This window comes from Mercurialis annua, linkage group LG3 (assembly GCF_937616625.2).
Source record: "Mercurialis annua linkage group LG3, ddMerAnnu1.2, whole genome shotgun sequence".
In the NCBI taxonomy this organism is placed as follows: Eukaryota; Viridiplantae; Streptophyta; class Magnoliopsida; order Malpighiales; family Euphorbiaceae; genus Mercurialis; species Mercurialis annua.
The window spans coordinates 60526250-60533348 of NC_065572.1; the positions used below are offsets into that span (position 1 = coordinate 60526250).

Sequence of the window (7099 nt, forward strand, 5' to 3'; positions counted from 1 at the left end):
TCAACAATTTCACATTCTCCCGGAGTTGCTCCTCCACAATCTCATCAATCACATCAATTCTCATGCAATCCTCCTCCTCGATGGCATTCCGCATCACTCTCTTCATATCAAATTCCACACTTTCCTCATCAATTCTCAAGGTGAGCTTGCCGGCATGAACATCAATGAGAGCACGCCCGGTGTTCATAAAAGGGCGACCAAGAATCATAGGACATTCTTTATCTACCGCATAGTCTAGGATCACAAAATCCACCGGGAAGATGAATTTATCCACTTTAACGAGCACGTCTTCCACTATCCCATACGACTTTTTGAGAGAGTGATCGGCAAGTTGTAATACCATCGAGGTGCGCTTTACCGGTTGATCACCAAACAAAGACCTAAAAAGAAACAATGGCATCAAGTTAATACTTGCCCCAAGATCACACAAGCAATTTATAGCATTCATATTTCCTATAGTGCAAGGTATAGAAAAACTCCCTGGATCCTTAAGCTTTATCGGTAAGTTGCTTTGGATTATGGAACTACAATGCTCCGTGAGCGGTATTGTCCCACCTTGCTCCCAACTACGCTTGTTCATAATTATGTCTTTCAAGAACTTTGCATATTGGGGCATCTCCCGAAGTGCATCCGCCAAGCTTAGATTGATTTGCAATTTCTTGAAAATCTCAAGGAACTTGTGAAATTTTTCGTTCCCTTGAGCTTTCCTTAATCGGCTTGGGAATGGAACCGGTGGTACAAACGGTGGCGGCGGTGGTGGCCTCACATAGGGCTCTTCAACCTCGATAACCACTTCCCCACATTCCATTGGTAGTTCTTGGCTTGAGCTTGCTACATCAACAACCACTTCAGGCTCATCCTCCTCAACAACATGCTTCTTCCCATTGGCTTTCTCAAGGTTTCTCCCGCTTCGGAGCTCTACCGCCTTAACTTGCTCTCTAGGGTTGTTTTCCGTAGTGGATGGCAACCCTCCTTGAGGTCTTCCTTGAAGCGAAATTGCCATTTGAGAAATTTGAGTTTCCAAATGATGGATAGTAGAGGCTTGATTCTTCTCCCTTTGCTCCATTTTCTCTAACTTCTCTAGTACTTTGGAAAGCACATTTCCATCATCCGTATTCTTTTGTGGTTGGAATCCCGGAGGGTGTTGAGGTCTACTACCATAGTTGTTTCCTTGCCCTTGATGGTTATGATAAGGGCCTTGATAAGGACCTTGTTGTTGGGGCCTATTTCCTCCTTGGAAACTAGGACCCGCTTGTTGATTTGCTTGCACATTGCCTTGGCCCTCTTGATTCCTCCATCCGAAGTTAGGATGGTTTCTCCACCCCGGATTATAGGTATTCGAGTAAGGATCATTCCCTTGGAGTTGACCTCCCACATAATTCACTTGTTCGCTCCAAGTTTGACCCGTGGCATAGCACTCATTACTTCCATGGTTGAAATCTCCACAATGCTCACAACCTACTTGGACATATGCAACCGGAGCATTCCGTGGACCCACTTGCTTCTTCAAGGCATCAACTTGACTTTGTAAAGAGGCATTCATGGCTTTCATCGCTTCAAACTCCTTGGATTGGTCAAGTGTCATTAATGCCTTTTGAGCCGGTGGTCTTCTCCTTTCCGAGGACCAAGTGCTACTCACCATAGCCAATTTTTTAATCAACTCATTAGCCTCATCAAGCGTCTTTTGCATCAAAGAACCTCCCGCGGCCGAATCAATGGTAGATCTTGTGATCTCACCCAAACCATTATAGAATATTTGAAGCACATGTTCCCTTACAAGCCGATGATGAGGTACGTGCCTTTGGAGATCCTTGAACCTCTCCCAAGTTTCATAGAGAGATTCCCCTTCATATTGGTAATAATCAATGATGTCCTTTGTCAACTTCGCGGTTCTCCCCATCGGAAAGTACTTGTGAAGGAAAGCTTGAGCAAGATCCTGCCAATTGTGGATTGATGCATTAGGTAGTGATCGAAGCCACAAGCTAGCCTTGTCTCTTAGTGAGAACGGAAACATCCGAAGCTTGATTTGATTGGAGGTGACATTATGGAGCTTGAATGTGTCCAACACTCCCAAGAACTTGGCTATGTGTTCATTCGGATCCTCACTTGGTAACCCAAAGAATTGGCACCGATTCTCTAGGAGTTGAATCGTGCTAGGCTTGATCTCAAAAGTAGCCGCGGTGACCGGTCTTGCAAAACACCCATAGGTAGCATTATCCACATCCGGGAGGAAGAAATCCCCCAAAGTTTGTCTTTGTGCTTGATGGCCTTGAACTTGAGGGTGATTGTCCCCTTGTTGCTCTTGCCGATTCCTCTCATCGAGTGGAGGAGGCGGATGTTGCCTCACTCCATCGTCTTGAGGGTGATAATGCTCCTCCTCATAGTTATCATCCCCACGTTCCATGATAACGGGTATACGATTCTCCCTTCTAGCGGAAGATTGGCCCTTCGTGTATTGTGCATACACTATAGTTGATCTCCTACACAAACAACAACAAGCAAACCACGCGTAAATCCGGAAAGAAGCAAAAAAACAACAAAAGTGATAAAAACAGAAAATAAAGCTAACTCGACCGAACAATAACTAATTTCAATCAATCAATAAACACTCGTCACTCCCCGGCAACGGCGCCAAAAACTTGTTGAGCAAAAAGCACAACTTGTAATAATCCGGAAGTCGGAATCGATCCCACGAGGAGTGAATCTAGAGCGATTGATGAGAATGAATTTTAGTTGCAATTCAATTCGTTTAGCGAAACTCGAATGGTTGAAGTTCAAGTAAGATTAACACTAAATAGGCACTAAACAACTAAACAATTAAACTAACAATTCAAGCAACTAAAATAAGAACGAGTTTAATCAATAAGTAAAAGATGTCTAGGGGTTGAAATCATTCCTAGGTCATGCATACATGGTAATGGATGAATTGGTATCTAGCAAGGGCCGAGTTGTGCCTAGCGCACCGTTTCCGCTCTCTCGAGCCTCTAAGAACGACAAAATCAATCATCAAGTAATCAATTAATGCCTAACTCACTCTCGTGATACTAAACAAAACCAATTACCCAACATCAATTAATCAACAAACTCAAGGTCACCTAAATCCTAATCCACTCTCGTGGTATTACAATCTAGGCTTCTAATTCCAAAGTCTATTCACCTAACCATTTCTCAATGAGTCAAGCAAACACTAAATCATGCATTAGATAGCTAAGCTAACACAAGCATTAGGAACTAGAATTAGAACAAGCATTTAACCAATCACCATACCATTTAACATAACAAGAAGGAAATCATCTCAACCCCCAAACATGGGGGATTAGTTACACATTCTAAGAGCTAAATTAACAAAATGATAAATGGAAGGCATGGGTAAAGAGTACTTACAATAAGATGAAAAACCCACAAATAATAATTGTAATAGAAAATAAAACTTGTTCATTCAATGAAGCTTCAAAGATCTCAACAATGGAGGAAATATAAAAATCTGGAAATTCTATTGAAGAAGAAGACTAAAATTAGGAGAAGATTCAAAAGTACACTAATAGAATAAAGTCTAGGAAAATCTTCTATACCTAAAATAGAGATAGGCCCCTTATATAGTACTTACAAAAGAAGGAAAAAGACAAACATTCAATTACACATGTGTTGGGCCCAAAATAGCAAATTTATAAAGCCTTGATGCATCTTGAACTAAGATTTCCCCATTCCAGCAAGTCCAAGCTCGAATAGAGCTCTTTGGGTTAAATGAGGAGCCCGATTCGAGCTGCCATTTTCTGCTCCGGATCTCGATCTTCAAACCTTCGTAACTTGGTGTAGAAATGTCCGATTAAGTCGATTCTTGAACCGTTGGAAAGCTTAGGACGTCTACTTTAACTTTCATGAAGATCACGAGTTCATTTGAGGCTTCTAGCTAGTCCAAATTGGTCAATTAATGCCCAGGGGTCAGCTTTTCAGATTTGCAAATGAGCTTCCGCATCGCTTTTGTCGTCTTTTCCCATCTTTTGCACCAAAATGCTTCCGCAATGCTCCTAAGTACCTGAAATACTAAAACACGTAATAAGGCATACGAAATACCATAAAACCGTGATAAAACGTTAATAAAGCATGCGGAAACGACGCTAAAGATAGGAGTAAAATACTCCTATCAACCTCCACCTCGACCACGCCCAGCATTGGCCTGAACCTGTGGCACATTCTGATCGACTTCCATGGAAATCACATCATCAGCCTCTACGTCTTGCTCTGTCGCAGCATGAGCACGAGTACGAATAGCGTTGTTCATATCCTAAGGATTGAACAAAAACAATTTAAATAACACATAAATTCATACCCAAGTATGAAACAAACAAGTAACAATTAGGATTTCCCGAGAAATCAATAGCAACAAAATGTTCACCCAAGTGAAATAACATCTACCAATAAAAAGCATCAAATTAACATATAATGACCGACTCGACGCAATCCTATTGGTGTAGGCAGAATGTTTTAAAAATCAAAAGATGACATTTTAAAGACATGACAGAAACCTATATCTGCAGTAGTTCCTAAGACACAACAACACTTAACATAGTAAACACATAGCAAGCAAATGGCCTTGGTTTGAAACCAAAGCTCTGATACCAAGTTTGTCACGATCCATTTTCATGAATCGTGACCGGCGCTAGGGTATGGGTAATGTAGTACCAAAACCCATAACTAGCCTTTCGGTTAACATACAATTATAATAAACCTGCAAGAAAACCAATGCTCGGGGGCAACCGAGACTTCAGCCTAATTCTAGTAGTTATAATATTCAACATTTAATACTGTAAATACTCGTTCATCTGCGAGTCTCCAATCTGGCATAAAAATAAACAGAGTAAACAGTATAAACATGCCAAAGCAATATATCCAGTCGGACCAATCCGACAAACAACTGTAATAAAAATAAAGACGTCTAGTCAACTACTGCGGTCTAAGAATAAAACAGTTTGATAGTTTTACTAAAAATAATGAAACCTCCGAGAAAAGTAAAGACGGAGATCACCAGACTCTCTCAGGTCATAACCCTGGGAAAAATTGGGAAAATAACGGGTCAGATATACTGAGATGAGTTTATACCACTATTTACATTTATCAAGTGGAAAACCTTTAAAACCGTTTAAAACATTTAATAACGATATTACGATTAATAGTTGGAACCCTAATCCACAATTCTAAATAATAAACATAATCCAATAGGCCTGATCCCGAGAGCTGAACTACACCGAGTTACCACTGACCACACTTTTACCATATCCAGAGTCCCGAGAGTTGTGCTACACCGAGTTACTCTATTTGGTCCCGAGAGCTATGCTCACACCGAGTTACCACATTTCCATATATACCTTACCCAGATCATTACTGGTGCGCACGCAGTCATAATGATGCCCATTAGGTAGCATGTTCCAACTAAGAGCCATAATATAAAAACAGTTCGAAATATACGTACAGTATATATTTAATATTAAAATAAAAATTTACTTAATAAAGCGGTAAATAGTAAGTACAAACTCACTGCTTGCTAATCCACGTGATAACCGGCAAGCAACTAATCCTGGTTCGCCTCTGAAGCACGAACAGTAGTCGGGTCTAGACAAATAAAATAATTATTAAAAACAAACCTTAACTCTAGAGAGTACTAGACACCACATAGGACTAGCATAAATTACACGTCTGAATAAAACAATCCAGAACAACACAAAAATACCCAATAGGTAGAAACACCCCAATTAATACAAGTCTATTGAGTTCTCGCTTTAAAATCCAATTTACAAATATTATTTAAAAATCTTTAAATATTAATTAATTTCCAAATAGTGGGTTAGCCGAGTTACCAATAACTATCAAGCTAACCTCACTTTTCGGGTGACCCAAGTCTAACCCGACTCAAACGTTTATCAAATATAAATCCGAGTTTATATTTATAAAAAAATTCGATAAATAAGAATCCATTTAAAAAACAGAACTCAATAACTTCAATTCCAAGTAACCCAAGTTACAACCAAAACTTAACTATTTAAAGTTTATAAAAGTTTAAGGACTAAACTGTACTTTAACCAATCGTTTCAAATCGTTTTCTATCGTTTCAAATCGTTTTTCCATCAAATGTACTCAAATAAATGGAGAAACGACTTGCTTACCGTGATTTCCCTTCGGAACACGATCGATTCGAGCTATAGAAAGTCGAAAATGGACGAGAAACGGAATCGTACGAAGAAAACGTAAGAAACGAACGAGAGATATGAAAGTATATGATGCTAAGCTCTGGATCCTTCCTTATGAAGGATTCATTATATATATAATGGTTAATTTACAACTTGACCCTTGAAACTTTTCAAAAGTTTAAATTTAGTTCAAAATCTATCCGCGTCCAAATTTTAAAAGGTCTCCGATTGACTTGCAACTTTTGCCATAAATACTATAAATTATTTTGCGGACTTTGGCGAAATAATTTCCGTCACGGGATTTATATTTTATTTTATATTAATTTTCGAAGTTATATCCTTAAATCTCGTAAAATCGCTTAATAAAAATTATTCTAAATTCCCGGTATAATTAAACTAAATTCTCCTTAATTTAATTTATCGGAAATCTCGACACGTGACACGACGTAATTACTTTAAAAATAATTGGGTATTACACGGCGTGCATGAGGGAGGGCGGCGGCGTGAGGGGAGAGCGACGATCGGAAGAAGAATGGTGGTTGTGTGGTTGAAGATGAAATTTTGTTATGATGTTAATGGAGGAAGAGAGAAAATAAAATTAGGGTTTAGATGGAGAAGATGAAGAAAAAGAGAGAAAATGTATTTTTGCTAATAAAAAGATAAAAGATGGCATATTTGAAAATATGAAAAACACTCTTATAAAGAGAAAGTATAAGTGTAATACCCCAAAATATTTAATTATCTAATTGGACCACGTGTCCAGTTTTTAGTCGCAGTAGTGACGATATCGAAAAGTTTTCCGATAAATAAGTTTTAGTAGGTCGGTTTTGGAAAGGATTATATGCGAGGAATTTAATAATATATTTCAATTCAAAAGTTAGAATTGGAATTAGAAAACAAAAATATTAAGATAG

The 7099-nt window shown here is 38.9% G+C and overlaps 1 non-coding gene across 1 annotated transcript; it reads left to right on the forward strand.

The window, feature by feature from the left end:
- The first annotated feature begins 1778 nt into the window (after window positions 1-1778).
- Window positions 1779-1885, forward strand: LOC126675998 (small nucleolar RNA R71). Its single transcript, XR_007640176.1, has one exon. It is a non-coding gene; the product is annotated as a small nucleolar RNA R71 (small nucleolar RNA).
- The last annotated feature ends 5214 nt before the right edge of the window (window positions 1886-7099 follow it).